Below are 16,340 nucleotides of genomic sequence, written 5' to 3' on the forward strand. Positions count from 1 at the left end.
TGAAATATTTTGGGTTTGTGTGTCAGAAGGACCGTGCTGTGTGTACTTTATGTTTAGAAAATGTAGTTTGCCGAACGTCAGGTGTGAAACGCCATTTTGAGACGAAGCATCAAAAAAGTTTCAAAGATCAGGCGGATAAGGCAGAATCGATTAAACGTGCCGTAGCCAGGTATGGAAAGCAAGCCAGCACCCTCAAAGCGTTCACGACTGCTAAAAACCACGCAACTGAAGCAAGCTATCGCATTGCTCATTGCATTGCGAAATGTGGAAAGCCATTCACTGATGGCGAGTATATCAAGGAGGCTTTTCTCTGTAGCTCAGATGTTTTGTTTGAAGGCTTGCCAAACAAAGAGACAATCAAATCAAGGATAAAAGATATCCCCATGTCAGCTCGAAGTGTCGAGCGACGCATCAACGAAATGTCAGAAAATATCAGAGAACAGCAAACAGCTGGATTAAAAGATGCTCCGGTGTGCAGCTTAAAGTGACCAACTACAGCCCCCAGATAACAGAGCTCAGTAAAGCAAAACAGGGCCAGGGATCTCACTGACAGCGACAGGTAGGCAGCTGTTTATGTTCCTACACACAGGGCTGCATGTTAACTTGAACATCTCTCTCTCTCTCTCTCTCTCTCCTCTCTCTCTCTCTCTCCTCTCTCTCTCTCTCTCTCTCTCTGGCCTTGCTCCGGTGGAGGGATTGGAGGAGGAGGGTGTGCTTTGTGTGTGTGTGTGCCATCATGTTAACGTTAGCCTCAGTTAAACCTTGCGACGACTGAGCTGTGTTCTGTGTTCTGAGCTGTGTTCTGTGTTCTAGGCTGTGTTCTGTGTTCTGAGCTGTGTTCTGGTCATGTGACACTACACATATTTAATTGAGACCCTTTATTATTTCAATTTAGCTGGAAATACATTGATACATCATTCAGTAACATTTTCAGAGCCTTATAACAAAAACATTATTACAGTCACCATTGTGACCAGTGGGATTAATCAACAAATTGTATTCTTTATTTTTCTATTTCATTTTAACATTGCACATGTTAAAAGGGAGAGGGCAATCTTTTTAAGTTCTGGCAACTTATTAGGTTTTTTTTACAGTGTAGTCTTGCGATCAATCGAAACTTCTTTACACGTTATACCTCACATTCACCCATTCATTCACACATTGTGGTGTTCTCCACAAAAATGCATTTGAAAACAATATGTAAAGATATATAAGATGTTATATATATACATATTGTTCACACTATGGTGAGGCATGAGACATGGTGTTTACACATTCAAGTGGTTAGGGCTGGGCGATATAACGATAACGATAATTATCGCGATATATTTTAATAATCGAAGAAAAAAACATCGAAAAAAAATAATATCGAATTTTTGTTGATGTTGTTAAACCCAGAGACAGTGGACAGACTTGTCTTTCTTGCCTGCAACTTAACACTTTCAGAGCCGGCCGTGTTTTCATTTTTACCCCCTTGAATGCCCAGCACCACTTCAATGTTAATGTTAATATCGCCTAATCTATGTTTTAAATTATGGCTATGTGTCTAATCTGCCCGTCGCATTATCAATGACCCATTTCCAGTCAACATTGTCAAAGCGGATTGTTTTTTTATCGGTTCATTTCCGTTTTATATCATTTTGAAAAGCCCTCGTTTTCACGGAAAAAATAAGAATGATAATCGCCCTGTACTGGAATATTCTAGAACGTTGTCATTTTTCGGCCTATTTATGAATCGTTTTCAAATAAACGCTAGATTATCGATAGTATATGTGTAAGTGTGCACGCTGGTGCCGCGCGCTGAAAATCGATTCTCTCAGTTCCTGATCGCTTTTACAGTCTAACAGCCATATCACATTATAGGGGGAAAGCTTATATCTCCGTGAAAACGGGTCTGATTATCCTAATACTGGTAAAATAGATTCCTTACCTGAGATCAGATGGTATCCAAATGGATTATTCCAATTCCTGATCGCCATTCCGAAAATGTATCCTTTTATTGATCCACCATAATCCCCGCTGCTCTGAGGGTCCAGAATGAAGCTGATCGACTCCGGTCACATGCGTGAGAAGTAAAATGTGGAGTCCGGGTTTTTTTTTCTCATGCCTTTTCATTGAGTCCAATCCAAAAGGGTGAATTACCATCTGGGAGACAATAGGGGCGCTTTTTTCACATCTGAGCGCCTGGAGTGGCTGATTTACCAACAGTAGACTCGGTTGATGAAATATGAATTCAGATTGCTAATGGAAAAAAAAAGAGAAAAAACGAATATTCTCGTTATGGGCATTCAACCCGCGGGGGGTAAACCCGAGAAAACTCTGGTTGGGCATCCAAAGTGTTAAAGTAATGGCTTTGCTTGTCCAAATGACAATACTGACCAAATTGAGATTTATTTTTCTCTTGTCCATTTATTTTGTTTGCTTTCTAATGTAAAATACAGTTTGAAACCGTCTGTACACAGTAGGCTATGTGGGCTAGAAGAGCTAGTCTCCAGTCACGAGTCACGAGTCACGGTGCACATGTGCGGTGGTTTGTCCACCAAAAAAGCGCCAAAGGATAGAAAATAAACTAGCAGAGCCAGAACTGTTCAACTCCCCTGGAGCCACAGCCAGCAGAGAAGCCTATTTACTTTAGCTTTCAAACCAGCTGCAGCCTGAGAACTGGAGTGTGAGGGGATGTAACACTAAAGATGGCGGCAACGACAAAGAATTGTTGCAAAATAAACATACATCTGTTGTTTAAAATAATACTTATAACAATATCGATAATTATCGATATCGCGTGATATGATATTGTTATCGATATCGTTATCGCAATATAGTTTTTGGCCATATCGCCCAGCCCTACAGGTGGTTATAGTGTAACAGAGTATTTTCTGTTTCCCAAATAATAGATTATTTTTTTTTATCCACTTTTTCTCCCATTTTCTATATTTTCTCCCATCCCAATTTCGTATCATCCAATTCAACCCCCCCCCCTGTCTCCCTGTCTCCTGCCTCCCACAAGCCGGCTGCCATGTGGACTAAGTCATATAGAGCACGAGTCCCCTCCGGTACTTGAGGTAACAGCAGTCGCATCTTTTCACATGCGCAGCTCGATCTCTCAGTGGCGAGGAGTAACGCGTGGGAGGCTCACGCTGCCCCCGACACTTCCTGATTCTACTGCGCAGGCGCACCAACCGACCTGTAGGAGTCGCTGTCCACAACGCCCGATCCCCACCCATCAGTTTCCCACCCCCTAATACGGCCAATGTGTATTAGTATGAACGACCAGCTAAACTGAAAGCAATGTGGAGCGCTGGGCTCGAACAGGCGAGCCCAGCGTCTCCAGCATTCGTGGTGAGCACCTTGCCCACTACGCCACGTAGCCGCCCTCCAAATAATAGATTCTTATCAAACTGGTGAACTACACGCCTGTAGCCCCTAAAGCTGCTAAAATACACATTTTGTTCACTGTTTTGTTTCTAGAAATAGAGCAGGTTGGAAACCCTAAGTATTACTCTCCCCAAAACCAAGACTTCTCCCCAAGCAGAAACAATTTATGAGTAATGCATACCTACTCCCATTATGGGCAGTAAGTGTGTACACAAAGTTAAAACACAGATATACACATTCTCTCCTCAAGTAGTTCATGTTTTTTTTGGGTTACCAATGAATACATTTTTTGTTACATGTATTAACTAGAATTGCCACAGTTATCTACAATAGCAACAATAAAGAAGTGCCAACCACATATTATTATAATAATTCATCCAGTTTTCTTTTAAGTGTTTTGGTTAATCAGAGTGTTTACCAATCGTATATTATCCTTTATTTATTATAGTGTTATTTTTTATTACATCACTAACAAAGTAATAAAAGAAAAAATACTCATTGAATCAGATTAATCACTTTATTCAAATTGAGGATTTAGTTTGAGGATATATAAAAAAAACTGTATAAAAAAAAATTTGAATTATTTTTTTTATTACATTTTTTTATTAAAAACGAAGGTTTGAATGTCCGTTCGAAAAACCCTGACGAAGTTTGAATCACTTTATTCAAATTGAGGATTTAGTTTGAGGATACAAAAAAAAAATTGTAAATGAATTTTTGTATATATTTTTTTAAATTAAAAACAAAGGTTCGAACGTCCGTTCGAAGAACCCTGACGAAGTTTGAATCCCAAAAACAGGCTTCGGGGACAGCCTTACCAAACATATTATTTATATTATTGCTTGATGATGCTTTTAAAGGTATGCTACGATTAGCCCTTCATGAAACATGTAACTGTTTTACCTGATGCTATTGTTGATGTGATTATGCTCCTTGCCACTGCACAAATTACCTTCTGTATTTATATTTGAATTGTATGTTTTTTGTTTAATGCCCTGTTTTATGTTGAAACTTCCAGGACTCCCTGGAAACAGAGATCTTGTATCTCAATGGGACATTCCTGGATAAATAAAGGATAAATAAAATTAAAATTAAAAAAAAGTATTCCAAATAGAACTCAAACATGGTCCGTTGTGATGTCACAGTATGATGTCATAATAGAACATTCTAGAACATTTGTGATGTCACAGTATGATGTCATAAGCAAACATTCTAGAACATTTGTGATGGCACAGTATGATGTCATAATCAAACATTCTAGAACATCTATTCAACAATTCTCTCAGAAGATCTCATTGTGCATCTTGAAACAGTACTGAACACTACTGAACAGCTAGACTAAACAACATAGATTGAAGCCTGCATTTCTCAACCAAGGTGCCTTGCCAGACAATACAGACCCTCTCCCGTTGGCCGGCGGTGCACAGACATCACCCACATGTTCACAATTTGTCTAGTTGTACATTGCAGTACATGCAGTTATATTGAAAGACTATAGGTTGAGAACTGTCCAACATGCTACGTGACACACATACTTATGAAGAAACTAAAATGAGCAAGAACATTGTACAGTTCAAAAATAGGTATGGGAAAACTCTCATTGACGAGTACAAAAACGAGATCTATTTTGGTTTGTAAGAGATTTTGTTTCATGTATGATATTGTGAGGAAGGGGAAGGATAAGCATTTGCTTCCTTCTCCTTCTCAAACTCATTTGTTTATCATTTAATGAAGAATGAATGTAAGATTTAATAATTTTTTCTTCTTTAGTTTATCCTTTTTATTGTGTTTTTTATATGGTTGATTGTTCGAGATAAAATAAACTCAACTCAAGAGTCCCTCGAGGGACGTTTGTCTTTGTCTCTAGTTTCCTGTAGTTTCACTTCATCACAAACCATGAACAATACTATTTAATTATTATTTATTCATAGAATTATAACCATATTATGCCTCCTCCCACCTTGCTCTTTTTAACCATCTGCAAGAACTCTAGGTGCCCCTTTTCCACTGCATGGTACCTACTCGACTCTACTCTACTCGGCATTTTCGGTTTTCAGGTACCAGGTACTTTTTGGGTACTTTTTTAGTCCCTGCTCTGTCGAGGTTCTTAGCTCCACAAATCATGTAAAACCCAGATTCGGCTCAAACAAGGGACTAAACACGTTTCGCAATTATGCCACAACAATGTGGAACGCCCTACCCAAAGCTGTAAAGGAATGTGAATCACTACCCACCTTCAAAAACACTCTCAAAGAACACCTACGGGAGACTGCAATTCAAAACAGGCCCCTACAAATGGAGAGAATTCCACAACTTTACACCAATAACTGAAGGACACGTCTGTTTAAGTGTGGTACGTGCAAACTGATGTTTAAAATTGTATTTTCCCCGACTAAACTCACTTTCTAAATGAAAAAGATTTTGTAGTTTCTCTGGCAGAGTATTATTTCTTGCCCTAAACATAATTAACATTGTTTGAAACTTAACCATGTCTTCAATTTTAATTATTCTAGATTTAATAAATAATGTATTTGTGTGTTCTCGATAACTCACTTTATGTGTGATTCTTACAGCCCTCTTCTGTAGTATATATAATGGTTTTATATTGGTCCCATAAGTATTCCCACATACTTCAACACAATAACTGATATAAGGTGAGATGAGTGAACAGTAGAGTGTTCTCATTGCCTCATACTCTAACACATCCTTTACTTTATTCATAACAAAAATACTCCGGGACATCTTTTTTTTTAACGTGTGCTATGTGCGATTTCCATGTTAATTTATCATCCATAATCACACCAAGAAAACGAAATTCATTAACTCTCTCTATATCAACTCCATCTATGGTCAGTACTATATTTTCATCTTGTTTTCGATTGCCAAAAATCATAAATTTAGTTTTTTTCAGATTCAGTGATAGCTTATTTACATCAAACCATTTATTTAGCTTTGTCATTTCATACACAATATATTCAGCTAGTTCCCTTAAATTATTTCCAGAGCAAAAAAAATTGGTATCATCAGCAAACAAGACAAACTGTAATAGTTTTGAAACATCACAAATATCATTAATATATAAAAGAAAGAGTTTGGGCCCCAAAACCGAACCTTGCGGTAGCCCACATTCAATTTTCATGAGCTCAGATTTGACATCTGCTAACTTCACATATTGTTGCCTATTGTGGAGATAACTACTCAACCATTCTAGAACCATTCCTCTCACACCATATGAACGTAATTTAGAAATTAGAATATTATGATCTAAGGTATCAAATGCATTTTTTAAATCAATAAACACCCCTATTGTTAATTTCCTTTTATCTGTTGCTGTTGTTATTTCTTCAATAATATTCATTAAGGCAGTCGCTGTGATCTGTTTTGCCTAAAGCCATACTGGCTTTCGCTCAGCAGTTTGTTCTTTTCCACAAAACCATCTAACTTATGCGAAAACAGTTTTCAAGCACTTTCGAGTAGGGATGTCCGATATTATCGGCCTATCGATATTATTGGCCGATATCGGCATTAAAATGTGATATAGGAAATATCGGTAGCGGTTTTCAATTTTTATTTTTTTTTTTTTTACATTTCTATAGAAATGATGTCCGATATTATCGGCCTACCGATATTATCGGCCGATATCGGCATTAAAATGTGATATCGGAATCGGAAATTAAGAGTTGGACAATATCGGTATATCGGTATCGGTAAAAAAAGCCAATATCGAGCATCCCTACTTTCGAGAACTGTGAGAGCAATGACACTGGTCTATAGTTAGTGAAGCTGTGCTTATCTCCTACTTTGTAAAGTGGGATCACTTTTGCTACCTTCATCCTGTCTGGAAAAATAGAATTGCAATGGACCCTCACACCCAGCACACCCGTTTCACCCCCTGCCCTCAGGTAGGCGCTTCAAGTTCATCCTCGCAAAAACCACCCCCTTCAAGGACAGCTTCTTCCCAACCGCCATTCGGACCCTGAACTCCCTTGGCCCCCTCTCCCCCTCCCCCCCTTACACTAACCAAGCTCCTGACCTGATGGACTAGACTCTTCCGTGTGCTGTGTTATGTTGTGTATGTTGTGCTGTGTCATGCTGTGCTGTATTTATGTATTATTGTGTCATGTTGTGCTGTATTACTGTATATCCAGAGCTTCAATACACTCTGTACCGATCACAATACCACCAACCTGGTTGTGTGGCAAGAAAGGTATCTTGTATCTTGTAAAGTACAAACAAACTATTGAAAATGAGCTGTCCTCTCACCCGGCCGCAATCCAAGTGGGGAATAAAACATAATACATGTCCTTTTCAAAAGAAGGAAGCTCAGTAGGAAACTCAAAGGGAAAGTTCACGAGAGTTCATGAGGTGTGGCAGCGGTTTCTTGAACGAGGAGTTGGAGGAAGTGTCATCTTTTTTACTCACTTCCTGCCTTTACTTGTATGCATGTACATAACCTTGTTTTGTTGCAGCCCCCCCCCCCCCCCCTTCCTCAAAAGGCCTTTGCTTTTTGTTCAGGCTGCTTTTGTATGCTTAAGGACTTGTTCTTACTTGCTTGCCTGCATCCAGCTAGCCATATAGCTTGTTGTTGTTGTTGTTGTTGTTGTTGTTGTTGTTGTTGTTGTTGTTGTTGTTGTTGGTGGTGTTGTTGTTGTTGTTGTTCTTACCGAACCAGCTAACTACTAGCAGACAACCAGACAACTACTAGCAGAGCGTATTTCCTAGTAGCCCCGGTCTAGCGCCCTCTATGGACCAGCCGCCACTGCCTTGCCGTCCCATTAAATATACATATTTGTTTGGGGAGTTTGATCTACAGTTCATGCGCCTACCACCATGTGAAGGTGCATGTTCAACGGACAACAACTGTGGAGAGCTACCCCACAGAAAGCAATGCGCTTTGATTGACAGTCACCCACCTGCACTAGCAATACGGAGAGAGAGAGAGAGAGAGAGAGAGAGAGAGAGAGAGAGAGAGAGAGAGAGAGAGAGAGAGAGAGGGAGAGAGAGAGAGAGAGAGAGAGAGAGAGAGAGAGAGAGTGAGAGTTCCCCCCGAATCCCTCCCACCCATTTTCTAGCTGCACCAGGGCAGAGAAGGAGGCCCTCCACAGAGTGGTCAAGGCTGCAAGGAGGATCACTGGAGCTAGCCTCCCAGATATCTCCACATACCTCCCGCTGCCTACGGCCAGGGCCGCCTCAGGGGGTGTGCGAGCAGTGCGGTCGCACAGGGCCTTGCGGGAAGGGAGGCCTCGCACAAAAAATAATAAAAAAAAAATAAAAGAAAAATATTTATATTTTTTTAATTTTTTTTATTTATTACCTAAAATCTAGTTTTGCTTATATGCTTATATATTTCACATTAGACACGTTTGTAGAATGTGTCTGACTTGTTCCTGGCTCTGCGGCTCTGCAGACTGCAGATACACTATTGGAGCTCTGGGGCTCTGCAGCAGACATACTATTGGTTTCAACGAAAGGAGGGGTTACATGTGTACAGTCGGCCGGCGTGCGTCAGCTGCATCTTACTATTTCGCGCGTGCAGCATTGGAGGTTATGCCAGCCAAGACAAAGAGGACGGTCGTTCGGCAGATGGACTGAAGATGAAAGTTGTTGCATGTTAGAAGGTTCAGTCAGGCTAGCCATGTCGGCTTAGCTAAAGGCAGGGACAGCTAGTTAGCTTTAGCTACGTTATAATATCGAGTGCTAACGTGTGGTTCAGTCGGGATAGCCATGTCGGCTAGTAGCTTAGCTAAAGGCTAACTAGCGTTAGCTAACCTAGAGAGAGCGCGTGCAGCATTGTTATGCCAAGATGAAGAGGACGGTCGTTCGGCAGATGAACTTCGTCAACTCCACGCGGTTGTCTCCATCCTCTTGGACGTTTGGTGAGTTTTAGCTAACGGCTGTGAGTTTTAGCTAACGGCTAGCTAACGTAGCTAACGTTATATTGAGCCAAACGGGCCGGCTAGCTGTCATAGCTAACGGTGTGTACCTGGTGTCAGTACCTGGCTACTCTATTTGCAGTTAGCCTCCTTAGCTGATGTCGGCCGTTGGCTCCTTACTACTTTGTTTTCTCTGGTATAGATCCTCTTCTCTTTGGATTTAAGTGTTGATCTTTGTCCTTTTGGATCTATGTATATTCATGTTGCCTTTGTGAAGTTATCTTTTCCTTCTGTTTTGTTCTTCCATTAAAAGTTGAATATCCTTTAGGGGCTCATCTTAGCTGTCTTGCTTATCTCTCTCTCTCTCTGTCTGGACCACAGACCCATCTCTCTCTCTCTCTCTCTCTGTCTGGACCACAGACTCATCTCTCTCTCTCTGGACCACAGACTCTCTCTGTCTGATCATCACAGACTCTCTCTCTCTCTCTCTCTCTCTCTCTCTCTCTCTCTCTCTCTCTCTCTCTCTCTCTCTCTCTCTCTCTCTCTCTCTCTCTCTCTCTCTCTCTCTCCCCCTCTCTCTCTCTCTCTCTCCTCTTTCTCTCTCTCTCTCTGAGCATTGCATTGCTTATAGTTGTCAATTGTGTCGGTCAGTTCATTGCAATTTTTCCTTCAGTCACATTTAGTTTTATCCTGCACCTGCCCTAAAACAGGTTGGATGTGCACACAGCTGCTCTACTGTGTTTGTAGCAGAGCAACCATACCTGAAGCCTTGTAAACAAAGACATCAACACTAGAGTGTGTACTTCTATCTACACAGTACAGCCAAAGCATTCCCATTGCTAGGCAAAAACTCCACCTGTTTTCTACACTGCTTCTTCCCTTGCTGTATTTTCTGCATTACTGCCACTTGTACATGTGTGTTGTGGAGAAATTTGTACAGTGTTACAAAGCGATAACACTGTATATTGACTGTAGAACGGAGCTCTCTCTCGCTCTCTCTCTCTCTCTCTCTCTCTCTCTCTCTCTCTCTCTCTCTCTCTCTCTCTCTCTCTCTCTCTCTCTCTTGCTATATGTTGACTGTATCATGCCCAGCCTCGGGCAGCGCTATTATTTAAGAATATGTTGACTGTATGAAAAAATAAATAAATAAAATGACCTTTAGAGGGGGGGGGGGGGGGGGGGGGTGGGGCCTCGCGTTTAAATCTCGCACAGGGCCTCGCATTTCTCCCAGGCGGCCCTGCCTACGGCGTATAAATAACATCTTACAAGACCAGTACCACCCAGCACACCATCTCTTTCAACTGCTGCCCTCTGGTCGAAGGTATAGATCCATCCAGTCCGGAACCAGCAGACTGACCAACAGCCTCTATCCACGGGCTGTCAGGCTGCTCAACGACCAACATCAACTTGCCCCCCCCCCCCCCGCACCCAACCCCCGGTGACATAACTCCCACTTCCACATTACAACAATAACTGTGAACCGGACTCGCATTGCTGCACTATACACTATTTCATCCTTTGCAAGTCAACGCCCCCCCCCCCTCCTTCCATTAACTCACTGGACTGTCACTGAAATATTTATATTTATTAATTTATTTGCACTAGCACTAAATGCACTTGGGACAATGATGGTATGTTATATATTGAGGACATTGGGACATTGATCGTTTATTACTATATTACTATTATTATTGACATTATTATTTTGCACATGCTATATCTTATGTTGTATGCCAGTGGTGATGTTCCTAACAAATTTTCGTTGTCCCAACAATGACAAATAAAGATCTATTCTATTCTAACCAGCGAAGCTGCTGTCTTCTCTGTATGTGAGTGGGTTGGCTAGCTAGCGGCTAACGTTACGTTATGTTAACGTTTACGAGGGTGCATTGCAAAGCTTATTAGAAGCATGAAGTTTTCAGTGCGCATAGAAACAGCGCAGGGGGGAAAGCTGGGATAGCACTCTGGAGCTATGCTGTCGAACACTTTTGAGGAAGTGCTGAAAGTGGAACAGATGAAGGTCTCTGCTGTCGAAACAGCCTCCACATTATTTCCACTCGCTGCACGTATCACAGTTGATTGTGGGCGGGCGGTGGCAGATCAGCGCCTATAAACGTCAGCGAGCGAGTCAATTCAGAATGGCTTTGTTCAGTGGGGGAGGTTCTTGTCTCAGCTGTACTGAAGAAACGGGACTGGGTAGAGATTTCACATCTAGTCAGGTGTTGGTACAACCCCACATTGCTAGAAAACAATGCAAACCACTGGAAAAGGCCATTCATAAGATAGGAGACCTTTAATGTTGCCATCTGACAGGCGTTAAAAAGCTGTCTGATTAGATCTGAAGAACGAGCCCATCACCTCCTCTTCACTTCCCAGCCGCGCCCCGCTGGGCCTTTCGATCCGAGAGTACAAGCTCTCAGGCTTCGGTGCGGCCTCTTTGTCCCCGGTCTCAGGAGAAGCGACGGGTGCAGACTGCTCTCCGGCCACACAGTAGATGGTGCTCGCAGGCGAAGCAGGAGAAGCAACAGAAGCAGGAGAAGCAGGAGCCATGACCATGCAGTAGATGGTGCTCGCAGCAGAAGCAGTAGCTTGACTCTCAGGCACAAGGTTCCGATTCTCATCTGGTCCACAATCCCGAAACTGGAGGAAAACAGAAAATGTTATGTATTTTTTGCCCTTTGACCCATGGCTTTTTGCTCTCACACTTTACATTTTCTTTTCTACATTTATTACTGTACATTTACTGTATACTTTTTGGCTGTATATTTTAGAATGTATATACATATTCAGAATGTGTATCCCCAAGACTGTATTTTTATTCTTATTTGTGATTTTTGATTTTGACCTAAATGTTTATTGTGGGCGATCTGTGGCGCTGAATTTCCCTCAGGCTCAATAAAGTACTTCTATTCTATTCTATTCTATTCTATTCTATTCTATTCTATTCTATACATTGTTAAATATTTCCACTTTTCCTTTCATGTTTTTCCTCAACAAAACTATGTACATTTCCCTCAAAACATTCTTTGTCAAATTACAAATATGAGGTCAGCTTCGTAAGGCTCAAAGAGTGATGTGAAAGTATTTTGTAGCTTACCTGAACCTGAGCATATGTTGTATTTTCCCCTTCCTCTCTTTCATCTGCCAACCAATCAGAAATAAGATACAGTCAGAGCCGACCCTCCTCCTACGAGCACATCAATCACTGTGCCTAGTAGGGCCCCTCCTCCCTCACATAAATTCCTCAAAGAAAGTTTGGAAACGTTATTTCGGTTGATTATTCCTCCCATTTAATAATACCAATTGGTATTGTATTTTATATCGTTGGAAAGCCTGATTAGTCACCTTTACAACGAGGTACAACTTGTAAGGAGCATGCATTCGTGAAATGAGCAACACAGCTAATCGTGTGGGTAGCGGCCCAAAAAATGTTGCCCAAATCCCCTGCAATATTCTTCTGTTGGTATTCACTCTCATTTTGAGTTGCTTGGTGGATTGGATGATTGCACTCGACCACAGTAATAAGGAAGAAACAACACATATTGGCCATTTTTACACTTTATTCATTTTACACTGTCAGGGACCTCAGTAGCGTGTGGAAGATCCAGTCACAACAGCTTGGCACCTCTTCCTCATGCTGGTCACACACTGCTGTGGGATGGCATCCCATTCCTCAATCAGGATTTGCCGCAACTCAGCCAACATGCTTGCGTTGGTCACTCTGGCACGTACTTATTACTGTGGTAGAGTGCAAGCATCCAATCCACCAAGCAACTCAAAACGAGAGTGAATACCAACAGAAGAATATTGCAGGGGATTTTGGCACATATTTTTGGGCCGCTACCCAGTCACTGGCGCCTGGCCATAAGAGCATTCAAAGCAGGTGCGCCACCACTATTGAACTTGGGGGTGCAAACGTCTGCTTTTGCACCCCCACTTTTTGATCATATGAAAAATATGATATATCCCCCCCCCAATATATAAATCTAACCATAACTACGTAATTTCAATCAAATTAATAATACGCAATGACACTTAATAGCAAGTTTTTAAGTTTCCAAAGATTGCGACCCCCCCCCTGCCCCATATGGTTTGATCCAGTGCCTCCCACCCCCAGCAGACCTTGGCGCACGGTAGGCTGAGTGTAAATATCAAAGCCCACCGAGTGTGTCATTGGTGGCAGGCAGGCAGGCTTTTCCAGTAAGTTGTTCAAATAAAAAGATTATGTTAGACATGTCTTTACTATTGAGTGGTAGAACTTCTACGGTTCCACCACGCAATACAATAAAAGTGTTTCACGGTCGCGAAATGCAATCTGGTCATACCGTAAATCCTCTAATAAATAATAATAATAATAATAATAACGTTTCCCTCTGGTTGGCATTAGCTTTAGTGCTAGCCGCTAGCTAACGTTGTCATTATTATCTAGATATGTGGTGCAGCTGGATGACGTTGACTTCGTTTGCAAACGTTAACGTTCGCTATCTATATGGCAGACGAGCAGGGCCGGATTAACGACGGCCGCGGCCCGTGGGCCTCTAGTGACGAGGGGCCTCCAATTTTTTTTTTAAATGTTTTACTTTCTTTTTTTTTTTTTTTTGGAGATCGATGTTATGACTGTGCACTGCAGACTCAGGAGGAAGCAGAGAAGGAGAGAAAAAGACACAAGAGTTACAGGTAATGGTAATATATCTTTTTCCTTTTCTTGGCCTATTTGAAAGGAGATTGATTTAATAAAAATAAATGAGCGAAAAATCAATATACAGTATATATACAGTATATATATATATATTAATATATTATTATTATAGTAATTGGCTATCATACTGCAATATAAACTGAGTTTTATAGTGAAAAGAGCAGCTTTATTGGTCCAGATTGAAGGCTCTATATTGCAGGAAATTGCACGTACAGGTTCATTAAATAAAAAATAAAAAATATGCCGTGGAGGGGCAAACCACCCCTTGCCTGTCCCAAAATATTAAAAAAAATAAAAATAAAAAATGTTAAATAAAAAAGAATCTTGCACCCGCACTTTCAACTATAACTAGGCGGCCATGCCCACAATGAATGGAAGTGGACATGACCGGTTAGCCGAGGCATTGTCCAACTAACACCTCTCCCGAAGGCTAACCGGCCATGTCCGCTTCCATTCATTGTGCTAAGCTAGGCTAACGTGCAGCCAGATAGCTTTCTACTGAACGCACAGAGAGGAAACTGGTATCTATCTTCTTGTCTCTCTCTGGAGAAGACGGTGAGCTAATTGCCCCAAATGTTGGCGTGTTCCTTTAACAGGGTGATGCAAATATAATCTGATCTGATTATTCAATCATGTTGAAATGAAATGTACACTGGGACTTACATTTTCGCCGGTATTGCTGACGACAAACGAAGACGGCCAGCACGCTGCACACAACTCCAAGTAATATTAGTAATATTATTCCAAATAATGTGATGAATCCCATCTCATCATCAGGCTTGTGGCCTGTAAACAAAAACAGGTTTGATATCAATTGTGTGTGTGTGTGTGTGTGTGTGTGTGTGTGTGTGTGTGTGTGTGTGTGTGTGTGTGTGTGTGTGTGTGTGTGTGTGTGTGTGTGTGTGTGTGTGTGTGTGTGTGTGTGTGTGTGTGTGTGTGTGTGTGTGTGTGTGTGTGTGTGTGTGTGTGTGTGTGGGGTGTGTGTGTGTGTGTGTGTGGGGTGGGGTCTGTCTGTCTGTCTGTCTGTCTGTCTGTCTGTCTGTCTGCCTGTCTCACTTACTTGGTCGACAAAGTAGTTCAATTTTCTCTGTGTCTTTCTCCCAACTGATCTGGTTGCTATGGTTACAGACGATGGAGCCCTCAGACAGGTAGACAGAGAGAGGTCCTGTCGATGAGTCTCCTGCCAGCTGAGAGCAGTTTTGAATCTAAGAGTGGAAAGAAAGAAGTCAAGACAGCATCAATATAGTAGGAGCTTTTGAATGTATAGATAGATAGATAGACAGACAGACAGACAGACAGACAGACAGACAGACAGACAGACAGACAGACAGACAGACAGACAGACAGACAGACAGACAGACAGACAGACAGACAGACAGACAGACAGACAGACAGACAGACAGACAGACAGACAGACAGACAGACAGACAGACAGACAGACAGACAGACAGACAGACAGACAGACAGACAGACAGACAGACAGACAGACAGACAGACAGACAGACAGACAGACAGACAGACAGACAGACAGACAGACAGACAGACAGACAGACAGACAGACAGACAGACAGACAGACAGACAGACAGACAGACAGACAGACAGACAGACAGACAGACAGACAGACAGACAGACAGACAGACAGACAGACAGACAGACAGACAGACAGACAGACAGACAGACAGACAGACAGACAGACAGACAGACAGACAGACAGACAGACAGACAGACAGACAGACAGACAGACAGACAGACAGACAGACAGACAGACAGACAGACAGACAGACAGACAGACAGACAGACAGACAGACAGACAGACAGACAGACAGACAGACAGACAGACAGACAGACAGACAGACAGACAGACAGACAGACAGACAGACAGACAGACAGACAGACAGACAGACAGACAGACAGACAGACAGACAGACAGACAGACAGACAGACAGACAGACAGACAGACAGACAGACAGATAGATAGATAGATAGATAGATAGATAGATAGATAGATAGATAGATAGATAGATACTTTATTGCCATTTCAACACATGGTTGATTGGGATCTGTATCCGTGCAAGGCGAATTTCAGCACAAAACAGTGAAAAAACATACCGTAGAAAAAACATACAAGAATACATACAATGCAATCCCTGAAGTAGAATAATTATTTCACAAACATTTCTAAAAAGGCAACAGTCCTACAGTACATGAAAAGAAGTATTCAGACCACTGTGATCATTTGCTAGTGGAGATCAACCGTTCATTTGTGACAAGATAAGCTGGCTTGCAGCCAGATAGCATTCTACTGAACGCACAGAGAGGAAATTGGTGTCCATCTTCTTGTCCGACTCTGGAGAAGACTAATTGACTCCCACTCAATCCAGCCGTGATTCTG

This window comes from Notolepis coatsorum (genome assembly GCF_963971535.1).
Source record: "Notolepis coatsorum genome assembly, chromosome: 1".
Taxonomy (NCBI): domain Eukaryota; kingdom Metazoa; phylum Chordata; class Actinopteri; order Aulopiformes; family Paralepididae; genus Notolepis; species Notolepis coatsorum.